The 26,257-nt window shown below is 44.0% G+C and overlaps 1 long non-coding RNA gene across 2 annotated transcripts in view; it reads left to right on the top strand.

Moving 5' to 3' along the window:
- Window positions 1–26,257, top strand: part of LOC139973550 (uncharacterized) — a 287,989-nt gene that overhangs the window by 174,577 nt on the left and 87,155 nt on the right. The window lies entirely within an intron of this gene.

The raw sequence follows: 26,257 nt of genomic DNA, 5'->3' as shown, positions 1-26,257 counted from the left end.
TTTATATCAAATTCATAATTTGTTACATCAAGTTAATAATCTGTTTAATCAAATTAATAATCTGTTTAATCAAATTAATAATCTGTTTAATCAAATTAATAATCTGTTTAATCAACTTAAACAAGTTGATTAATCAAATTAATAATATGTTTAATCAAATTAATTAATTAAATTAATTAATTTAATAGTCTAAGTAATCAAATTATGGACCAGATGACCAGAGAGGGGGAGTGGAATGGGGTGACTAACCGTTCGGCTATTCAGGGATGGTTCTAGAGTAATGGGGAAGGCCATTAGCCGCCAAATCAAAACCGATATTCAGCAATAGTAATACAATAGTTGTGCCATTTTTCTACCTACGAGTGTTGTTATCGATAAGAGAGTAAACTAATTAGTTTCATTTACATTAACGGATGACTTGTCTTGTTATTTCAAATATACTATCCAAGAAATATGAATAATTTTAGGGCTTGTAATGTTTCTGTATGTATTGTGATTCACGAGATATTTAGTTTTAAAATATGCTTAAGCTCTGAATTTGTCATTTAAGGCTAAATGACTGATGACGTCAGCTCGTCGGTGCATATAGGCCTAAATGTTAATGTTTTATCAATTGTATTAACTCAACTAAAATTTTGTTCTTAATATCTTCATATACAAACAGCAGAGCACCATTGGTCAACATTTACACTATTTATCATTGTTAAACTTTTAGAGTATTGAAGAAAAATATTTCAGGCGGTAAGTCTTGTTTTCCTATTAAGTTTTTGTTTTCTATCTGACGGACGAACTGAACAGGGTGTTATACTAAGTATCCCAGCCGCTTTAATTGATAGGCCTCGGATGTATGAAAGGTTACTGGTTTTCTCAAATATTAAAAGACTGTGGTAAAGAAACACAACCTGGGACGATAACAGAGTTGTTTAGCGGTCTAAATGCCACAATTAATTATGTTGTGTCTACATTCACCCTAAAAGTTCTTTTCTGATGTTCACGTTCTTTGAATATTATGTCTCTTCATCATAATGATCTCGTAACTGACTGTAAAACTGATAGTTGGGAATTTATAATCAATGGGCCTTATGTGATTTACGGAAAAGTTGTATTCAGAACTTGGGATTAATCTCGAAACTTTGTCATGGGAGAGGACGCGAGGAGGGCGGGGGGGGGGGGGGGGGCGGGGGTGGTATGGGCAGTGTCGTAACTAGGTCAGTGCAGCTGGTGTGGACTCATTTTGCCAGGGCCATATGGTGAGTATGACCGATAACCGCCTGAAGATAAGTGCTTACAATAAGAATATTTATTAGTTTTTTAACAAAATGTTCAGTTCTTAAAGTTCTCTCATGATACTCCATCGAACTGAGAATTCAAACAAAACCATGTCCTCCACAGAGAAAGCCTCAGTATGCTATATCTAGGCGTCTGCGGTGCCGAAAATGTACACAAATTCTCAGCCAAATCAAAACCATGATTGGGCTTACTTGAATAAAGACTCTCTTCTGGGGGCCCATTTCTATTGCTGCACCAGGGCTAGATCGCGCCCTGCGGTACCACTGGTGGGACTGTGGCAGGAAGTGGGGGAAGGGGAGGGGGAATTTCTATTGCTGCATCAGGCTAGATCACGCCCTGCAGCACCATTGGTGAGACTGTGGCGGGGAGTGGGGGAAGGGGAGGGGAGGGGGATTTCTATTGCTGCATCAGGCAAGATCGTGCCCTGCAGTACCACTGGTGGGACTGTGGTAGGGAGTAGGGAAGGCGAGGGGGATTTCTATTGTTGCATCCGGCTAGATCACGCCCTGCAGCACCACTGGTGAGCCTGTGGCAAGTGTGGGGGAAGGGGAGGGGAGGGGGATTTCTATTGCTGCATCAGGCAAGATCGTGCCCTGCAGTACCACTGGTGGGACTGTGGTAGGGAGTAGGGAAGGCGAGGGGGATTTCTATTGTTGCATCCGGCTAGATCACGCCCTGCAGCACCACCGGTGAGCTTTGTGGCAGGGAGTGGGGAAGGGGAGGGGGAATTTCTATTGCTGCATCAGGCTAGATCGTGCCCTGCAGCACCACTGGTAGGACTGTGGCAGGGAATCGGGGAATAGAAGGGGAAAATTCTATTGCTGCATCAGGCTAGATCGTGCCCTGCAGCACCACTGGTAGGACTGTGGCAGGGAATCGGGGAATAGAAGGGGGAAATTCTATTGCTGCATCAGGCTAGATCGTGCCCTGCAGCACCACTGGTAGGACTGTGGCAGGGAATCGGGGAATAGAAGGGGGAAATTCTATTGCTGCATCAGGCTAGATCGTGCCCTGCAGCACCACTGGTAGGACTGTGGCAGGGAATCGGGGAATAGAAGGGGGAAATTCTATTGCTGCATCAGGCAAGATCATGCCCTGCGGTACCACTGGTGGGCCTGTGGCAGGGAGTGGGGAAGGGGAGGGGGATTTCTATTGCTGCACCAGGACTAGATCACGCCCTGCAGCACCACTGGTGAGCCTGTGGCATGGAGTGAGGAAGGGGAGGGGGAATTTCTATTGCTGCATCAGGCTAGATCACGCCCTGCAGCACCACTGGTGAGCCTGTGGCAAGTGTGGGGGAAGGGAAGGGGTAATTTCTATTGCTGCATCAGGCTAGATCACGCCCTGCAGCACCATTGGTGGGACTGTGGCGGGGAGTGGTGGAAGGGGAGGGGGATTTCTATTGTTGCATCAGGCAAGATCGTGCCCTGCAGCACCACTGGTGGGACTGTGGCAGGGAGTGGGGAAGGGAAGGGGGATTTCTATTGCTGCACCAGGACTAGATCGTGCCCTGCAGCACCACTGGTGAGCCTGTGGCAGGGAGTGAGGAAGGGGAGGGGGAATTTCTATTGCTGCATCAGGCTAGATCGTGCCCTGCAGCACCACTGGTAGGACTGTGGCAGGGAATCGGGGATTAGGAGGGGTAATTTCTATTGCTGCATCAGGCAAGATCATGCCCTGCGGTACCACTGGTGGGACTGAGGCAGGGAGTGGGGAAGGGGAGGGGATTTCTATTGCTGCACCAGGACTAGATCACGCCCTGCAGCACCACTGGTGAGCCTGTGGCAGGGAGTGAGGAATGGGAGGGGGAATTTCTACTGCTGCATCAGGCTAAATCGTGCCCTGCTGTACCACTGGTGGGACCGTGGCAGGGAGTGGGGAAGGGGAGGGGGATTTCTATTGCTGCACCAGGACTAGATCGTGCCCTGCAGCACCACTGGTGAGCCTGTGGCAGGGAGTGAGGAAGGGGAGGGGAAATTTCTATTGCTGCATCAGGCTAGATCGTGCCCTGTAGCACCACTGGTAGGACTGTGGCAGGGAATCGGGGAATAGGAGGGGGAAATTCTATTGCTGCATCAGGCAAGATCATGCCCTGCGGTACCACTGGTGGGACTGAGGCAGGGAGTGGGGAAGGGGAGGGGATTTCTATTGCTGCACCAGGACTAGATCACGCCCTGCAGCACCACTGGTGAGCCTGTGGCAGGGAGTGAGGAATGGGAGGGGGAATTTCTACTGCTGCATCAGGCTAAATCGTGCCCTGCGGTACCACTGGTGGGACTGTGGCAGGGAGTGGGGGAAAGGAGGGGTAATTTCTATTGCTGCATCAGGCTAGATCACGCCCTGCAGCACCATTGGTGGGACTGTGGCGGGGAGTGGTGGAAGGCGAGGGGAATTTCTATTGTTGCATCAGGCAAGATCGTGCCCTGCAGTACCACTGGTGGGACTGTGGCAGGGAGTGGGGAAGGGAAGGGGGATTTCTATTGCTGCACCAGGACTAGATCGTGCCCTGCAGCACCACTGGTGAGCCTGTGGCAGGGAGTGAGGAAGGGGAGGGGGATTTCTACTGCTGCATCAGGCTAAATCGTGCCCTGCGGTACCACTGGTGGGACTGTGGCAGGGAGTGGGGGAAAAGGAGGGGTAATTTCTATTGCTGCATCAGGCTAGATCACGCCCTGCAGCACCATTGGTGGGACTGTGGCGGGGAGTGGTGGAAGGGGAGGGGGAAATTCTATTGTTGCATCAGGCAAGATCGTGCCCTGCAGTACCACTGGTGGGACTGCGGCAGGGAGTGGGGAAGGGGAGGGGGAATTTCTATTGCTGCACCAGGACTAGATCGTGCCCTGCAGCACCACTGGTGAGCCTGTGGCAGGGAGTGAGGAATGGGAGAGGGAATTTCTACTGCTGCATCAGGCTAAATCGTGCCCTGCGGTACCACTGGTGGGACTGTGGCAGGGAGTGGGGGAAAGGGAGAGGTAATTTCTATTGCTGCATCAGGCTAGATCACGCCCTGCAGCACCATTGGTGGGACTGTGGCGGGGAGTGGTGGAAGGGGAGGGGAATTTCTATTGCTGCACCAGGACTAGATCGTGCCCTGCAGCACCACTGGTGAGCCTGTGGCAGGGAGTGAGGAATGGGAGAGGGAATTTCTACTGCTGCATCAGGCTCAATCGTGCCCTGCGGTACCACTGGTGGGACTGTGGCAGGGAGTGGGGGAAAGGGAGAGGTAATTTCTATTGCTGCATCAGGCTAGATCACGCCCTGCAGCACCATTGGTGGGACTGTGGCGGGGAGTGGTGGAAGGGGAGGGGAAATTCTATTGCTGCATCAGGCAAGATCGTGCCCTGCGGTACCACTGGTGGGACTGTGGCAGGGAGTGGGGGAAAGGGAGGGGTAATTTCTATTGCTGCATCAGGCTAGATCACGCCCTGCAGCACCATTGGTGGGACTGTGGCAGGGAGTGGGGAAGGGGAGGGGGATTTCTATTGCTGCACCAGGACTAGATCGTGCCCTGCAGCACCACTGGTGAGCCTGTGGCAGGGAGTGAGGAAGGGGAGGGGTAATTTCTACTGCTGCACCAGGACTAGATCGTGCCCTGCAGCACCACTGGTGAGCCTGTGGCAGGGAGTGAGGAAGGGGAGGGGGAATTTCTATTGCTGCATCAGGCTAGATCGTGCCCTGCAGCACCACTGGTAGGACTGTGGCAGGGAATCGGGGAATAGGAGGGGGAAATTCTATTGCTGCATCAGGCAAGATCATGCCCTGCGGTACCACTGGTGGGACTGTGGCAGGGAGTAGGGAAGGGGAGGGGGAATTTCTATTGCTGCACCAGGACTAGATCACGCCCTGCAGCACCACTGGTGAGCCTGTGGCAGGGAGTGAGGAAGGGGAGGGGGAATTTCTATTGCTGCATCAGGCTAAATCGTGCGCTGCGGTACCACTGGTGGGACTGTGGCAGGGAGTGGGGGAAAGGGAGGGGTAATTTCTATTGCTGCATCAGGCTAGATTGCGCCATGCGGTACCACTGGTGGGACTGTGGCAGGGAGTTGGGGAAAGGGAGGGGGAATTTCTATTGCTGCATCAGGCTAGATCGCGCCATGCGGTACCACTGGTGGGACTGTGGCAGGGAGTGGGGGAAAGGGAGGGGGAATTTCTATTGCTGCATCAGGCTAGATCGTGCCCTGCAGCACCACTAGTGGGACTGTGGGAGGGAATAAGGGAAGTGGAGGGGAATTTGTATTGCTGCACCGGGGCTAGATCGTGCCCTGAAGCACCACTGGTGGGACTTTAGCATGGAATCGGGAAATTGGAGGGGAAAATTCTATGCTGCATCAGGCTAGATCGTGCCCTGCGGTACCACTGGTGGGACTGTGGCAGGGGGGGGATGGGAAGGGGAATTTATATTGCTGCATCAGGCTAAATCGTGCCCTTCGGTACCACTGGTGGGACTGTGGCAGGGAGTGGGGGAAAGGGAGGGGGAATTTCTATTGCTGCATCATGCTAGATCGCTCCATGCGGTACCACTGGTGGGACTGTGGCAGGGAGTGGGGGAAGGGAGGGGGTATTTCTATTTCTGCATCAGGCTAGATCGCGCCATGCGGTACCACTGGTGGGACTGTGGCAGGGAGTTGGGGAAAGGGAGGGGGGATTTCTATTGCTGCATCAGGCTAGATCGCGCCATGCGGTACCACTGGTGGGACTGTGGCAGGGAGTGGGGGAAAGGGAGGGGGAATTTCTATTGCTGCATCAGGCTAGATCGTGCCCTGCAGCACCACTAGTGGGACTGTGGGAGGGAATAAGGGAAGTGGGGGGGGGAATTTGTATTGCTGCACCGGGGCTAGATCGTGCCCTGAAGCACCACTGGTGGGACTTTAGCATGGAATCGGGAAATTGGAGGGGAAAATTCTATGCTGCATCAGGCTAGATCGTGCCCTGCGGTACCACTGGTGGGACTGTGGCAGGGGGGGGATGGGAAGGGGAATTTATATTGCTGCATCAGGCTAAATCGTGCCCTTCGGTACCACTGGTGGGACTGTGGCAGGGAGTGGGGGAAAGGGAGGGGGAATTTCTATTGCTGCATCATGCTAGATCGCTCCATGCGGTACCACTGGTGGGACTGTGGCAGGGAGTGGGGGAAGGGAGGGGGTATTTCTATTGCTGCATCAGGCTAAATCGTGTCCTGCGGTACCACTGGTGGGACTGTGGCAGGGAGTGGGGGAAGGGAGGGGGAATTTCTATTGCTGCATCAGGCTAGATCGCGCCATGCGGTACCACTGGTGGGACTGTGGCAGGGAGTGGGGAAAAGGATGGGGGAATTTCTATTGCTGCATCAGGCTAGATCGCGCCATGCGGTACCACTGGTGGGACTGTGGCAGGGAGTGGGGGAAAGGGAGGGGGAATTTCTATTGCTGCATCAGGCTAGATCGTGCCCTGCAGCACCACTGGTGGGACTGTGGCAGGGAATGGGGGAAGGGGAGGGGGAATTTCTATTGCTGCACCGGGGCTAGATCGCGCCCTGAAGCACCACTGGTGTTACTGTAGCATGGAATCGGGAAAGGGGAGGGGGAAATTCTATGCTGCATCAGGCTAGATCGTGCCCTGCGGTACCACTGGTGGGACTGTGGTGGGGGGGGATGGGAAGGGGAATTTCTATTGTTGCATCAGGCTAGATTGCGCCATGTGGTACCACTGGTGGGACTGTGGCAGGGAGGGGGAATTTCTATTGCTGCACCAGGGCTAGATCGTGCCCGGCGATACCACTGGTGGGACTGTGGCAAGGAGTGGAGGGGGATTGCACATCACCTGTTTATTTCTGGCGATGGTTCTGGGCGAGTGGGCATACTAGAGAGTGGTATTGAGAAACCTCTTTTCTAAGGACAAGCAATTATCAGAGATTTTCCTGGCACCAGTTCATTGACTCAAGCCATTGTGTTATTTCTATATACCTGAAAGTTTAGTTAATTGAGCATTGCTTTTTACAACACTGGCGTGATGACCGTTTTTGCCCAAGGGTCTAGGTCATGGGTCAGTCTGCCCCTGATGATGACTACCTGAAAATGGACGGAACAAGCAACCAAAGAACATGGACAGAAGTAGTATTGATAATTATCATGCTACATTTATTCAATAAATCTTGCACTAAATAACACATAGATAAATACACACATACACAATGAAGATTATAATATCTTAAATGAAACATGCTGCACAGTGCAATCAACTTCTTTAAAGCCCGGGCTGTGTAGAGACGGCAGTATGATGGACTCTGTATAATATAGATACACAATGCTGCAAATGTGACCTTTAAACCAACATGAAACAATACGGCAAATTCTCATTCTAAACAAACAAATATATTATCACTAGTCTTATATCCTTTACATAACCCAACTGATGTAATAATGTTAACAACTTAACATAATCATCAACTGATGTAATCATGAACTGGTTACCTATCTTACATAATCACCATCATCATATACATGTAATCATAAACTACTTTCCTATCTCACATAATCATACATTCCTACTCCATGTCATAATAAACTACTTACCTATCATATATAATCATACATTCCCAATCCATGTTATCATAAACTACTAACCTATCTTACAAAATCATACATTGCTAATCCATGTAATCATAAACTACTTACCTACCTTACATAATCATACATTCCTAATCCATGTAATCATAAACTACTTACCTATCTTACATAATCATACATTCCTAATCCATGTCATAATAAACTACTAACCTATCTTACAAAATCAAACATTGCTAATCCATGTAATCATAAACTACTTACCTACCTTACATAATCATACATTCCTAATCCATGTATTCATAAATTACTTACCTATCTTACATAATCATACATCCATGTTATCATAAACTACTAACCTATCTTACAAAATCATACATTGCTAATCCATGTAATCATAAACTACTTACCTACCTTACATAATCATACATTCCTAATCCATGTAATCATAAATTACTTACCTATCATATATAACCATACCTTCCTTATTCATGTTATCATAAACTACTAACCTATCTTACAAAATCATACATTGCTAATCCATGTAATCATAAACTACTTACCTACCTTACATAATCATACATTCCTAATCCATGTAATCATAAATTACTTACCTATCTTACATAACCATACATTTTTAATCCATGTTATCATAAACTACTAACCTATCTTATACATAATGATATTTTAAGTGATATTTCTGGTGCTGGAGACTTTAATATTGATCTTTGTAAACCAGCCGCGAACTATTTCCTTAGTAACCTCACTGCCTGTGGCTTTCACCCAACTATTAACAAGCCCACTAGAGTCACTACTAACAGTTCTTCTCTTATTGATAATATACTTACAAACTTAAATAATACCAATGCTGGTGCTAAGGTGAATCATGTTGGTGTTTTCACAACTGATATCAGTGATCATTTTCATTCTTTTTTACATTCTATTTTGAAGTCAAGTTCTATTCCTGGTTATGCTCCAATTTACTCTCGCAATTATTCTGAACATAATATCCGACATTTTGCCTCCTGTATATCTAGCACTGATTGGAGTGAAGTTTTTCTGGCAAATAACACAAAAAGTGCATTTAATACCTTCAATAATAGTTTTAGCCAGGCTTATTCAGACTGCTTCCCACTGTATAGAGTACGGCAAAGGCTAAAGAATAATCAACCTTGGATTACAAGTGGACTCCTTGTCTTAATTAAACGTAAGAATAAACTGTACAAGACTTACTTAAAGTCACCAAATCAAGTTAACAAAGAGTCCTTCACCAAATATCGAAATAACCTCAATCACAGTATGCGCATAGCAAAGAGAAAACATTATACATGTATGCATATTCAACAGCTCTAAACATAAACACTATTTTAAACAATGGTAAAAGTTTTTCAATTACCCTAACAACTTCAAGATGATGATGATGATGATGATGATGATGATGATGATGATGATGATGATGATGATGATGATGATGATGATGATGATGATGATGATGATGATGATGATGATGATGATGATGATGATGATGATGATGATGATGATGATGATGATGATGATGATGATGATGATGATGATGATGATGATGATGATGATGATGATGATGATGATGATGATGATGATGATGATGATGATGATGATGATGATGATGATGATGATGATGATGATGATGATGATGATGATGATGATGATGATGATGATGATGATGATGATGATGATGATGATGATGATGATGATGATGGAGATGATGATGATGATGATGATGATGATGATGATGATGATGATGATGATGATGATGATGATGATGATGATGATGATGATGATGATGATGATGATGATGATGATGATGATGATGTCTCTATAAGTGATCCTCAGGAAATTGCAAATGCTACTATCTTACATAATCATACATTCCTAACCCATGTAATCATGCATATTAGCATACCTTCGGTAATCATCCTTACCCAACCCATGTATTCATTAGCAGCTTATCTACATAACACATTGAACTAGTGAATCACCCAGTGCGTCTATAACCAAGCTGATCTGGCTATTGAGTTAATTTGATTCAGGACTAATATACGACAGTGCCCTCTGTCAAAATGCTGGAGCGCCCCTTCATCTGCTGGAAAGTTTTTACTTATCAATTCTCAATAAAAATCGAACATGAATATGTAAACAGTAATTCAAATGGAATACAGAGAGCCAAGATAATAAATTCTGTGTAAAACCATTTTATGCAATCAATTAACGCTTAGATAAACTATATACTTAGAGGAAAGAAAAAATATTCTCTGCATTTGATTCAGCAACACAACCTTTTAAGATGTAACTTGTTGTGAGAAATGCATGTTGAATTCCAACAGACTATCCCATCCATTCCATCCCATGCCATGATATGGGTAATAACTATTGTTAATGAGAAACGTATCTGAACTTATACCTGTTTACACAATAGTATATAATATCATTGTCTCATAACTGATAACAATACATTAGAATATGTGTGTCTGTACTTGTTTTCTTTTCTAAAAACAAAGAAATTGCAAGTCCTCAGATGAAAAGAATCAACAGGTCCTCAGAAAAATGTCATTGTTAAGGGGTATTGTCAAGGTTATGGTACGTGAAGAGTGGAAGAAACACCTGGGTCCTCAGTCTGAATGTAAAACACACCTGGGTGTGTCTGTGTCTGTTTAGAGTAGTTTTGAGGAGCTGCATGGGGGGGGGGGGTTGAATTTGGGTTATCTGTGACATTTCTGTTTGCTGATATGGATGATATATTTGCTGAACTCCAGTGTGTTTGTTAGTTTTGATCCTCTTATCAAGTACTTATTGGACAGAACCGTATCTAGACGGGTCTTATCTTCATTTCTGTGTATTTGATGTTAGACCAACCTCCAGGTAGATCATGCCAGTATATGATTGATCCATCATTATCTGCTGCCATATAGTTACCATTGAGGTTAGAATATGCACAGCTCTTGTACCACCAGGCACCATGGCGACTAACAGCACAGTTAGTACTGCCTGATATATCATTGTCCCTGTCAAAGGTACTGAAGGCAGAGTTAAGATGATAACTCAAAGCATAACCACCAGAGGCACCTCCATCTGTGTATTAAACAAATAAAGATATTCCCTTAAACTACAATCCATCACAATTAAGGGACCTATCACAATATAGACACATTAAACAATTAGTAAATATGATTGGATATATTAAGTTGAATCTGGGCAGTTCCGTAAACTCGGACGTACATTTCGGATAGTTTATTGGTTCATATCTCAATGAGTATTTTTATGAGATAACTTTTAATTTGGACATTGTGTGTCATCTGCCTTCCAATATTATGCTGTGGGGTTTTCATTTTTTACCTCCTTATAAGCCGCACAAAATTGTTTAAAAAAAACACCCTGTGACGGACGTACGTAGAAAAAGTGATTTTTTTTTTCAGATCATAAATCTTATTGTAGATCTGTGTGATTTTTAATGTTAAACAATTAAAAGCTTACATGCATCATGTTAATAAGACCTTAAACTAGAATAAGCAGTAAAATCAAATTTAAATTTGATCACCTTCATGGGATATTTTCGCAAAGTTCTTGTGTGATAGACATACATTTTTTTATGATGGATTTACATCTGCAAATTGTACGTCCGTCACAACACAATTGAGTTCCAATAAAGCAAAGTTTAATTTGTATATTGTAACGTAACTCCCTCTGTTTCACAACTATTATTCTTACAACCTTGCAGCATGTTCTGTAACTACGGATGACAATTTATCTCAATACTATACAGTACACATATATAGTAGTCAACATAAACCTGACACCTACAGTACAGAGACTATACAAAAAACATACTCTAGCCCTAAACGTTGGGGTAATATATAATTGAAGAATCTCCATTTTTCAACAAAAAACATTTGAACCACGACCCAAAAAAGTTTGGTGAATCCCTGCCAACTAAATTAATCCCTGTTAAAAAAGGTTTACATGATGAACTTAATAACAACCAAGTCAATGCCACATTCATTCAAATTGGCACCACTGAGTTGGCATCAACAATTCCAAAATATACCAAATAAGAAATTCATATAATTATCTGTGACAGTCTACATCACATACATATCACAACACAGCAGGACATGTATCTTAATCTGTGACAGTCTACATCACATATCACAACACAGCAGGACATGTATCTTAATCTGTGACAGTCTGCATCACATATCACCGTACAGCAGAACATTTATGCTTAATCTCTGTGACAGTCTACATCACATGTCACTACACAGCAGGACATGCATTTTAATCTGTGACAGTCTACATCACATATCACCGTACAGCAGAACATGTATGCTTAATCTCTGTGACAGTCTACATCACATATTACTACACAGCGGGAGATTCATGCTTAATCTCTGTGACAGTCTACATCACATATTACTACACACAGGGATGTAAGTGCAGCCCAAAAAAAAAAACGGAAAAATATTCGGAGACCCCAGGTGAATGCCGTCCTAACACATCCTACTCCTAGCTCTGACTACTTACACACTATCGTTACTGTATGTTAGGCTAGCTTAGAAGTATTAGCGCTAACACATCCTACCCCTAGTTCTTACTACTTACACACTATCGTTATGTTAGGCTAGCTCAAAGTTACGAATACGTCGCAGCGAACTACGGAATAAAAAACAGTCTCACATTCGAATGCGATCACAAATATCGACTTTCATATGCGTATCCCGTAGATTTCCGCGGCTCACAAATATCACAAGCGTTAATTCCAAAACTTATGTCGAGCACCAGCAGTTACAAAGATATTAATTAGCAGTCCAATCAACATGAATTAGGCAAGGTTTTTCAACGACAGAAATGAGCTATAGCGATTTGAAGTTCGCACGTATGCAACGATATTCACATGGCACAATGTTGTACAGTGCAATGCGATGATGCGAAACTGGAATGGTATTTTGAGTGATCAATGAGTGAAAATTGAAGTTAGCTTGCTGCAACGGGCCAGGCATTTTTGCCGCGTTGTGTCTTTGATATTCGAACAATTTTGTGCAACTTTATTGGAATTAAAAAAAAACCGGATTTCCGTAAAAATCCGGAAGACTTATTAAAATTAAAAAAAACCCCGGATTTCCGTAAAAATCCGGAAGACTTACATCCCTGTACACATCAGGGCATTTATGCTTAATCTCTGTGACAGTCTACATCACATGTCACTACACAGCAGGATATTGATGCTTAATCAATGTGATAGTCTACATCACATTATACTACACAGCAGGACATGTAGGCTTAATATCTTTGACAGTCTACATCACAAATCAATACACAGCAGGACATTCATGCTTAATATCTGTGACAGTCTACAATCTGTGACAGTCTGCATCACATATCACCGTACAGCAGAACATGTATGCTAAATCTCTGTGACAGTCTACATAACGTGTCACTACACAGCAGGATATTTATGCTTAATCTCTGTGGCAGTCTACATCACATATCACCGTACAGCAGGTCATGCATGCTCAATCTCTGTGACAGCCTACATAACGTGTCACTACAGAGCAGGATATTTATGCTTAATCTCTGTGGCAGTCTACATCACATATCACTACACAGCAGGGTATTTATAAAATCTCTGTGACAGCCTACATCACATATCACCGTACAGCAGAACATTTATGCTTAATCTCTGTGACAGTCTACATCACATATCACTACACAGCAGGACATGCATTTTAATCTGTGACAGTCTACATCACATATCACCGTACAGCAGAACATGTATGCTAAATCTCTGTGACAGTCTACATCACATGTCACTACACAGCAGGACATTTATGCTTAATCTCTGTGACAGTCTACATCACATATCACTACATAGCAGGACATTCATCTTAATCTGTGACAGTCTACATTACATATCATCATATAGCAGAACATGTATGCTAAATCTCTGTGACAGTCTACATCAAATATCACTGTTATATTTGAGTCATGTTATATCTCAGCTTATCATTGTTAGCAAGTTGTGCTTGTCTTTGTGTGATACCTTAGCATGTCACTGTACGAACATGGTTTCTATGTCTTTTCATTGCTGCACTTACTGTTATTTTGCTCGGTTCATGAACTGCATGTGATGTATTAGCATTTTTACTGTCAATAGGCCTAATTATGCTTGATTTATGTGATGTCTTTACAGATCACAAATGTGGGCCCAACTGGTTCAAAAAGTAATAGGCCCCTCAAATTCGGACCCAAAGAATGTGTCCCAAAATGCATTTGAGGTGGAAACAAAATGTGGGCAGACCTTCTCATTATAACACATCTACACATTGAGTATGACAAATATCCATCACTCCATCACGGCGGACTTCAGCAAGCGTCACAGACGCACACAAACACACACACTTGACTGCATAGGTTCATTTGCTTCCAGCAAAGTGTAACAGACGCACACAAACTTGACTGCATAGGTTCCTTTGCTTCCAGCAAAGAACCGGAAAAATAAACGACATCCAAAGAAATAAAAAACAGAACATGACATTTAATACTACAGTGATGTTGTATACAACAAACACAGAGAGAAACCTATAATTTGGACAAACCTGCAGTTCCACTGTAAGTTCCCAGTCCAGACAGTCTGTAATTGTTACTTTCATCATTGATCCGGAACAAGTCAAACTTTGCGTAGTATGGAGCTCCATCTTTGTTCACCATATCGATCCGCAGTTGATAGTCACCTTGATTGGTGAGGTAATACAACTTATCATTTCCCAACCAAAACTCATGGTCCAGCTCACCAAAGCCTTCTTTATAGCTCTGCCAGTTACGATAGAAGTCAACGGAACCATCAACACGACGTTGGAATACCTGTATATAATGTAAGAACGAAAAGAATAATTCCAAATTATTTTCAATAACATTTCAATGAGAAAGTGCATTTAACTTCTTTGTAGAACGAACCTAAGGAAGGATGACCTGTGAATGAGCAGTAACATAATCTTCCAAATTAAATCCATTCTGAACTGTAATTCACCCTTCTGTTAAGTGGCATGTTAGAGCAAAGTGAATTTCACCATCTACTACCATAGTTGATTGCTCACAGACCATGAATGAAAACTGTTCTAATGTCTGTGTGTGTAATAGATAATCAGACCAATGTTGGATACTGTTGCTAATGTCTGAACTCTGTCCCATTACAAATAACAGAATCTTACTTTCAAACTTCCATACTATTCGCTTTGGAACAGAAACACCTGCAATGATTTTGGGCTCAGCTCTGGTTTGAAATGATTACTTCAACAAACCAAAACTGGCCTCATTTGCGGAGAGAACGGGCCTAGTATTGAGACAGACAGATTGCTTTTGTAATAAACTCTAAATATATATCAAGAGAGCAAACCATCTACTCTGAATCTACTCTGACAATCCCCAATTTATAGACAATGGAATCAAACACTGTAATGATCTCAAGTGGACTTCTGGAGGTTCAAAGTTAGTAAATAAAAGTAAGAGTAAAGAGATGACGTAAAGACCGATGGGAAGAATATCCATGACATGTATTGCAACAATCTCCATGGTTACACAATTACATTAGAAATTACTGAAGTTTATTGTGTCAGAACTTGTTTCTTATTCTAACGGATGTTTATTTGTTTCTAGCAAATTCACTGCCACTTCAAATGTAGACCTATAGGTAGGAACAGAACCTCTGACCCTTGCATCACAAACTTATTCCGTACCAATCGTCCAAAATGATTCTGCTGACCAGTGTGAATGCGTAATATTAAGGGATTTTATAACTGTCAATGAGAATGTGTGTATTACTATTGTACAGAGCACACCCTCTGGTGCTTATAATTTGACAATATGCACAGAATTTTGAGGCAAACTTAACCATATTTACGACATATAGGATATCATAGTCCATCCTCCTCCATCAGTCATATTATACATATACAATACATCGTCTATACTATAGGATGTAATACTAGACTTACAGTCCATCCTCCTCCATCAGTCATATCGTCTGCACTATAGGATGTAATACTAGACTTATCCTCCTCCGTCAGTCATATTATACACAATACATTGTCTATACTATAGGATGTCATACTAGACTTACCGTCCATCCTCCTCCATCAGTCATATTATACATATATATATCGTCTGCACTATAGGATGTAATACTAGACTTATCCTCCTCCGTCAGTCATATTATACACAATACATTGTCTATACTATAGGATGTCATACTAGACTTACCGTCCATCCTCCTCCATCAGTCATATTATACATATACAATATATCGTCTGCACTATAGGATGTAATACTAGACTTATCCTCCTCCGTCAGTCATATTATACACAATATATTGTCTATACTATAGGATGTCATACTAGACTTACCGTCCATCCTCCTCCGTCAGTCATATTATACATATACAATACATCGTCTATACTATAGGATGTCATACTAGACTTACCGTCCATCCTCCTCCGTCAGTCATATATCGTCTATACTATAGGATGTCATACTAGACTTACAGTACCGTCCATCCTCCTCCGTCAGTCATATTATACATATACCATATATCGTCTATACTATAGGATGTCATACTAGACTTACCGTCCATCCTCCTCCGTCAGTCATATTATACACAATATATTGTCTATACTATAGGATGTCATACTAGACTTACCGTCCATCCTCCTCCATCAGTCATATTATACATATATATATCGTCTGCACTATAGGATGTAATACTAGACTTATCCTCCTCCGTCAGTCATATTATACACAATACATTGTCTATACTATAGGATGTCATACTAGACTTACCGTCCATCCTCCTCCGTCAGTCATATTATACATACAATACATCATCTATACTATAGGATGTCATACTAGACTTACCGTCCATCCTCCTCCGTCAGTCATATTATACATATATATCGTCTATACTATAGGATGTCATACTAGACTTACAGTACAGTCCATCCTCCTCCGTCAGTCATATTATACATATACAATATATCGTCTATACTATAGGATGTCATACTAGACTTACCGTCCATCCTCCTCCATCAGTCATATTATACATATATATATCGTCTGCACTATAGGATGTAATACTAGACTTATCCTCCTCCGTCAGTCATATTATACAAAATATATTGTCTATACTATAGGATGTCATACTAGACTTACCGTCCATCCTCCTCCATCAGTCATATTATACATATATATATCGTCTGCACTATAGGATGTAATACTAGACTTATCCTCCTCCGTCAGTCATATTATACACAATACATTGTCTATACTATAGGATGTCATACTAGACTTACCGTCCATCCTCCTCCGTCAGTCATATTATACATACAATACATCATCTATACTATAGGATGTCATACTAGACTTACCGTCCATCCTCCTCCGTCAGTCATATTATACATATATATCGTCTATACTATAGGATGTCATACTAGACTTACAGTACAGTCCATCCTCCTCCGTCAGTCATATTATACATATACAATATATTGTCTATACTATAGGATGTCATACTAGACTTACCGTCCATCCTCCTCCATCAGTCATATTATACATATATATATCGTCTGCACTATAGGATGTAATACTAGACTTATCCTCCTCCGTCAGTCATATTATACACAATATATTGTCTATACTATAGGATGTCATACTAGACTTACCGTCCATCCTCCTCCGTCAGTCATATTATACATATATCATCTATACTATAGGATGTCATACTAGACTTACCGTCCATCCTCCTCCGTCAGTCATATTATACATATACCATATATCGTCTATACTATAGGATGTCATACTAGACTTACCGTCCATCCTCCTCCGTCAGTCATATTATACACAATATATTGTCTATACTATAGGATGTCATACTAGACTTACCGTCCATCCTCCTCCGTCAGTCATATTATACACAATATATTGTCTATACTATAGGATGTCATACTAGACTTACCGTCCATCCTCCTCCGTCAGTCATATTATACATATACCATATATCGTCTATACTATAGGATGTCATACTAGACTTACCGTCCATCCTCCTCCGTCAGTCATATTATACACAATATATTGTCTATACTATAGGATGTCATACTAGACTTACCGTCCATCCTCCTCCGTCAGTCATATTATACACAATATATTGTCTATACTATAGGATGTCATACTAGACTTACCGTCCATCCTCCTCCGTCAGTCATATTATACATATACAATACATCGTCTATACTATAGGATGTCATACTAGACTTACCGTCCATCCTCCTCCGTCAGTCATATATCGTCTATACTATAGGATGTCATACTAGACTTACCGTCCATCCTCCTCCATCAGTCATATTATACATATATATATCGTCTGCACTATAGGATTTACTAGACTTATCCTCCTCCGTCAGTCATATTATACACAATATATTGTCTATACTATAGGATGTCATACTAGACTTACCGTCCATCCTCCTCCGTCAGTCATATTATACATATATCATCTATACTATAGGATGTCATACTAGACTTACCGTCCATCCTCCTCCGTCAGTCATATTATACATATACCATATATCGTCTATACTATGGGATGTCATACTAGACTTACGGTCCATCCTCCTCCGTCAGTCATATTATACACAATATATTGTCTATACTATAGGATGTCATACTAGACTTACCGTCCATCCTCCTCCATCAGTCATATTATACATATATATCGTCTGCACTATAGGATGTAATACTAGACTTATCCTCCTCTGTCAGTCATATTATACACAATATATTGTCTATACTATAGGATGTCATACTAGACTTACCGTCCATCCTCCTCCGTCAGTCATATTATACATACAATACATCGTCTATACTATAGGATGTCATACTAGACTTACCGTCCATCCTCCTCCGTCAGTCATATTATACATATACAATATATCGTCTATACTATAGGATGTCATACTAGACTTACAGTACCGTCCATCCTCCTCCGTCAGTCATATTATACATATATCGTCTATACTATAGGATGACATACTAGACTTACCGTCCATCCTCCTCCGTCAGTCATATTATACAATATATCGTCTATACTATAGGATGTCATACTAGACTTACCGTCCATCCTCCTCCGTCAGTCATATTATACATATACAATATATCGTCTATACTATAGGATGTCATACTAGACTTACCGTCCATCCTCCTCCGTCAGTCATATTATACATATATATCGTCTATACTATAGGATGTCATACTAGACTTACCGTCCATCCTCCTCCATCAGTCATATTATACATATATATCGTCTGCACTATAGGATGTAATACTAGACTTATCCTCCTCCGTCAGTCATATTATACACAATATATTGTCTATACTATAGGATGTCATACTAGACTTACCATCCATCCTCCTCCGTCAGTCATATTATACATATACAATACATCGTCTATACTATAGGATGTCATACTAGACTTACCGTCCATCCTCCTCCGTCAGTCATATATCGTCTATACTATAGGATGTCATACTAGACTTACAGTACCGTCCATCCTCCTCCGTCAGTCATATTATACATATACCATATATCGTCTATACTATAGGATGTCATACTAGACTTACCGTCCATCCTCCTCCGTCAGTCATATTATACACAATATATTGTCTATACTATAGGATGTCATACTAGACTTACCGTCCATCCTCCTCCATCAGTCATATTATACATATATATATCGTCTGCACTATAGGATGTAATACTAGACTTATCCTCCTCCGTCAGTCATATTATACACAATACATTGTCTATACTATAGGATGTCATACTAGACTTACCGTCCATCCTCCTCCGTCAGTCATATTATACATACAATACATCATCTATACTATAGGATGTCATACTAGACTTACCGTCCATCCTCCTCCGTCAGTCATATTATACATATATATCGTCTATACTATAGGATGTCATACTAGACTTACAGTACAGTCCATCCTCCTCCGTCAGTCATATTATACATATACAATATATTGTCTATACTATAGGATGTCATACTAGACTTACCGTCCATCCTCCTCCATCAGTCATATTATACATATATATATCGTCTGCACTATAGGATGTAATACTAGACTTATCCTCCTCCGTCAGTCATATTATACACAATATATTGTCTATACTATAGGATGTCATACTAGACTTACCGTCCATCCTCCTCCGTCAGTCATATTATACATATATCATCTATACTATAGGATGTCATACTAGACTTACCGTCCATCCTCCTCCGTCAGTCATATTATACATATACCATATATCGTCTATACTATATGTTGTCATACTAGACTTACCGTCCATCCTCCTCCGTCAGTCATATTATACACAATATATTGTCTATACTATAGGATGTCATACTAGACTTACCGTCCATCCTCCTCCATCAGTCATATTATACATATATATATCGTCTGCACTATAGGATGTAATACTAGACTTATCCTCCTCCGTCAGTCATATTATACACAATACATTGTCTATACTATAGGATGTCATACTAGACTTACCGTCCATCCTCCTCCGTCAGTCATATTATACATACAATACATCATCTATACTATAGGATGTCATACTAGACTTACCGTCCATCCTCCTCCGTCAGTCATATTATACATATATATCGTCTATACTATAGGATGTCATACTAGACTTACAGTACAGTCCATCCTCCTCCGTCAGTCATATTATACATATACAATATATTGTCTATACTATAGGATGTCATACTAGACTTACCGTCCATCCTCCTCCATCAGTCATATTATACATATATATATCGTCTGCACTATAGGATTTACTAGACTTATCCTCCTCCGTCAGTCATATTATACACAATATATTGTCTATACTATAGGATGTCATACTAGACTTACCGTCCATCCTCCTCCGTCAGTCATATTATACATATATCATCTATACTATAGGATGTCATACTAGACTTACCGTCCATCCTCCTCCGTCAGTCATATTATACATATACCATATATCGTCTATACTATGGGATGTCATACTAGACTTACGGTCCATCCTCCTCCGTCAGTCATATTATACACAATATATTGTCTATACTATAGGATGTCATACTAGACTTACCGTCCATCCTCCTCCATCAGTCATATTATACATATACCATATATCGTCTATACTATAGGATGTCATACTAGACTTACCGTCCATCCTCCTCCGTCAGTCATATTATACATATATATCGTCTATACTATAGGATGTCATACTAGACTTACCGTCCATCCTCCTCCGTCAGTCATATTATACATATATATCGTCTGCACTATAGGATGTCATACTAGACTTACCGTCCATCCTCCTCCGTCAGTCATATTATACATATACCATATATCGTCTATACTATAGGATGTCATACTAGACTTACCGTCCATCCTCCTCCGTCAGTCATATTATACATATATCGTCTATACTATAGGATGTCATACTAGACTTACCGTCCATCCTCCTCCGTCAGTCATATTATACATATACAATATATCGTCTTTACTATAGGATGTCATATTAGAGGTACCGTCCATCCTCCTCCATCAGTCATATTCCAAAACTTACTGGTTTGGATATTTACGAGTGACGAGCTTACCTGTCTCGCCACAACTTTAGCACCCTCATTCTACCGCGCCTAGAATGTCCTGGTAACCTTTTAACACTGTGCACCCTCTGTGACCCGGCTTCACGGGTCACTGCCCATCCTTCTCATGAGACCAAAGCCCTCCAAAGTGGTCTCTGCCTTGGAGTCGAGTAGTAGTCCTCCCCGACAGAAGGGGAAGGCTACCCCCTCGACTCCTGAACTAACATCGAATTCTGACGCTACTGACGGGAGGGGGATTACTTCCCCCCAGTAGGGAGGGAGACTACCCTCTACGACCCCGTCCACGTCTGACCCCTTAACTCTAACAAAGAGGCCTAAAAATAGCAGGAGATACTCTTAAGTTAGACCCAACGCCCTGAACACCGTAGTGTAGAAGTGGTGAGGAGACAGGTAAGTAACGAGACAACCAAAAGTGAGAAGAACATTACTTCATAGAAAAAGGGGGTATACAACACTAAAAACCCCAGTAACTCACGGTGGATCTAAGTTACTACAAGTTACTACACGTTACTACGAGTTACTACCAGTTACTACAAGTTACTACGAGTTACTACCCGTTCCTACACGTTACTACGTCAAAAAAAGAAATAATTTTTACCATGAACTCACCGATAAAAATAGGTGGCCGGGCGAGGACTCGTTCGGTGGAGGCACTTCCTTTTTTTTCTCAGGTTTCTTGGCCTGTACAGGAAGGTGTATAGTCAGGTCAGTGCGACCGCTCCTCCGTCCGGCTGCGTCCCACCCCCCTCGAGGGAGGGAGGCGGGAATGGAGACAGGTAAGCTCGTCACTCGTAAATATCCAAACCAGTAAGTTTTGGAGTATTTACTTCGCTCCTCGCTTACCTGTCTCGCCACAACCTTAGCACCGTGTGGCACTGCCCGATGGTGGGAGGCCCGAGGGGTGGGACCTAATACCCGCCGGACCTCGCATCACCGCGCTACAAAACGCCGTCTCAGCCTGTAGAGAGTCAGAAAGGTAGCAGGTAACGAATGTTGTTGGCGTTCGCCAGGCTGCTGCCTTGAGAATGTCCTCCACTGGGACTCCCGCAAAAAGGGCTGTTGAGGCCGCTACTCCCCTGATGTCGTGGGCTCTCGGTGTAATTGTGCCGGTTGTAAACGGGCGGATGATCTCCGCCAGCCATCGGGAAATGGTGTCTTTGGACGCCGCTGAATAAGGTGCTCTCGGTAAGATGAACAAGGTCGTGGTTGTTCCTCTAAGGTGTTGGGTCTTGTTTAGATACCATTTGAGAGCTCGGACTGGGCACCACAGTTTATCCTCTGCGATTGAAGAGAGGGATTTTATTTCGGGGATAAAGATGTCCCCCGGCAGGAAGGATAGGACCTGGTTTTTGGCTAGGAAGGCCGGATCGGGGGCCATTCTTACCCCGTGGTTCTCGAACCTGATATGGTTCTGTTTGGTGGAGAGAGCGTGGAGACAGCACCTTCTTCTTGCTGACGCCAGAGCGATCAGAAATAGCGTTTTCTTTGTAAGAGATGCCAGCGAGGCTGAGGCCATGGGTTCGTACGGCGGTTTGGTGAGTGTTTGCAGCGCTGCTGATAAACTCAACGAGGGCGCGAGTCGCCTGATTCGGGGGCGCCTGTTCGCCATCCCCCTGATGAGCTGGGAGATGTCCCTGTTGCTGCCTGGGGTGGACCCATCTGCAAACCCATGATGTATAACGGTAATTGCCGACCTGTAGTTCTTGATGGTCGACACTTGCTTGCCTTCCTCGAAGAGGGAGTGAAGGAAGTCTACCACCTGTGCCAAAGAGGTTTCGGATGGCAGTACCTGTCTGTTGTGGCACCATTCCCCGAAAATGCGTAGTCGGGAATCGTAAGTAGCAACGGTTGTTGCCCTCCTGGCGTCGGCCGCGATCGCTGCAGCCGCTTCCGAAAAGCCCCTCTGTCGAAGGGAAGTCCTGACAACTTCCACGCAACTAGTTGTAGCCCTTTGATGTCTGGGTGGATGAGGGTCCCCCGTCTTTGGGACAGCAGATGGGGCGTGTCCGGTAGGATCGCTGGGGTGTCCATTAGAAGTTGTAGGAGCTCCCCGAACCATGGTCTGCAGGGCCAGAAGGGGGCTATCAGTATGACTCTTCCTCTGGAGTGGCGGATCTTTCTCAGGACCTGGCGGATCATGCAGAGCGGCGGGAAGGCGTAAGCCTCCAGATTGTTCCATGGGAAGGACATGGCGTCGATGTGGTGCGCCCTGGGGTGGAATTGTCTGGAGCAAAAGGTCTGGAGTTTGGTGTTCTCCGCCGTCGCAAACAGGTCCACCATTGGTTTGCCGAAGATTTCGAAGATCCTGTTGCATGTCTCCTGGGACAGTGCCCACTCGTTTGGGTCCATCTGTCCTCTGGACAGAGCATCGGCCATCACATTTAGTTTTCCGGCGATGTGGGACGCTCGTAATGTCATTCCGGAGTCCTTGGCTGTCATCAGGACTTCCCAGGTCAGCTGGCATAACCTCTCGGAGTGAGTGCGCCCCTGCCTGTTTATGTACGCTACCACGGTGGTATTGTCCGTGAAGACGGTGGTTATTGTATTTTTCAGGTGTTCGTGGAACGACTCTAGGGCGTTTGACAGCCAACATCTCTAGTGAGTTGATGTGCCATGACTTTTCTGCTGTGGACCACGTCCCCCAGGCTGTCAAGTTCTTCCAGTGGGCTCCCCACCCTGTCAATGAGGCGTCCGTCGTGACCGATGTGTTTGGCAGACTGGTGGTGAAGGGGACCCCTTGGTCCCAATTGTCTGTGTCGTGCCACCATTGTAGATGGGGGGTGACGTCTTCCGATCGGCGGATCGGCGCTGTCTGGTCCAGGGTTAGCAGGTTGGCCGTTTTCCGCAGGTGGAGTTGCAGCGGACGCATGTGTAGTCTGCATAATGTCACCACGTCGACCAGGCTGGACATTAGCCCCAGGGCTCGGAGCCACGTTCCTGTGGGTGACTCTTGTGACGATATGATCTGGGCTGTGGCCGCTCTGACTGCCTCTATCCTTTGTTCTGAGGGACTGGCTATGCCTGTGGTGAAGTCTAGTCTGGCCCCCAGGAACTGGATCGTCTGTGTTGGTGTTAGCTGGGATTTTGTTTGATTGATTATCCAACCCAGTTCCTGAAGGGTCTGCACCGTTTTCTGTACGTTGTGTGCCGCATTGGACTTCGACTCTCCTACTATGAGCCAGTCGTCGAGGTAGGCGTACAACGTTACTCCTTCTTTCCTGAGGTAGGCGATTACCGTTCCTGCCACTCTTGTGAAGACTCTAGGTGCCGTAGACAGGCCTGAATGTAAATCTCCTTCCGGCGTATTGGAAGGCTAGGTACCGCTGGTGACGTGGATGTATTGGTATATGTAAGTAGGCATCCTGTAGGTCTACGCTTGCCGCCCACATGCCCTTTCTGAGAAGGGGTAGGATTAAATTTAGGGTCTCCATACGGAAACGTTTTGGTTCTACGTAATTTTTGTTGAGGGGTTTTAGGTTCAAGATCGGGCGCCAAGATCCGTCCCATTTTTGTGTTAGAAACAGGGAGGAGCGGAAGAGGGGTCCCGCCTCTCCCGACACCTCTACAATTGCCCGCTTTGCCAGCAAGGCTGATACTTCCCCTTCTAGTGCTGCTTGTTGGACGGGGTCGGTGGGTATTGGAGTAAGTCTTCCCCCCTCCCCGGAGGTAAACTCTATCTTGTACCCTTGTGAAATCGTCTCCAATACCCACTTGTCCCCGCCCAAAATGTCCCATTGCTGGGTGAAAAGTGACAGTCTCCCCCCCCCACCTGCGGCGTTGCCGTGGTGAGGTGGGCACCCCTAGGGCCGGGCGGCAAACGGTGGTCTAGTGGAGGAGTGGTCGCCGTCCCGTCGGGTCGTCGCCGGGCTTCTGCCTGAGCCTCGTGTTCCCCACGGGCGAGGTGGTCGGCTAGTTGTTCCTCTTGATCTGCCCCGTGGGGTTCCTCTCATGGGTGTCCTGAGGGACGTTCCTCTGCCTCCTCTGGTTGGTCTAGATTCTCTTGGGCCGTGCGGTCTTGACCTGAATCTCTCAGAGGAGCGGAATTCCGATTTGGCTAATGTCTCTCTGCGTGAGACTTCCTCCTGGAGTTTCTGTTGGAAGCTACCAGCGAAGAGGTCGTCTCCCAAGGAGGGCAGGGCTAGCATTCTCTCCTTAGCTTCCACGGACGGCCAGCGGATGGAGGAGATGACGTTTTCCCTCCTGGCCTTGACTGAACGTATGGCGACTCTAGCAAACTGGTCGAAGGCCAGTCTCACAAGCGGTCCCAGGAGTAGTAAAAGTTGGCCTGCCTCGTTTCTGGACACGTAGGTATCGTCCTGTGGAAGTTGTTGGTGATATCTCATCAGCACCTCCGCGGTCAGCATGAGAACAAAGTAACCTTCATTCCGGAGCGTGCGGCCAGGTCGACATCAACTAGGAGCTCCTCTAGCTTCTTCTGGCTAGGATTTTTGAAGATGTGTGAGGAGGAAGAGCCCTGCTCGGACCTAAGCTTTTCTCTAGCCTCCTGCGGTATGGTCGGGCATTTGAAAAGGGTTTTCCATGCTTCGTTCTGGGACCCTGATGGCTCGTTCCGCTTTTGCCGGGAACGCGGTCCATCTCTTTTTGTCCGCGATAGCCTCGAACCTGTCATAACAGGAGGCGTCGACTGGAATGGTAGATTTCGGACGGGTAGAGGTC

The sequence above is a fragment of the Apostichopus japonicus genome, chromosome 9, assembly GCF_037975245.1.
Source record: "Apostichopus japonicus isolate 1M-3 chromosome 9, ASM3797524v1, whole genome shotgun sequence".
NCBI lineage: Eukaryota > Metazoa > Echinodermata > Holothuroidea > Aspidochirotida > Stichopodidae > Apostichopus > Apostichopus japonicus.
This window is presented reverse-complemented; position numbering and strand designations above follow the sequence as displayed.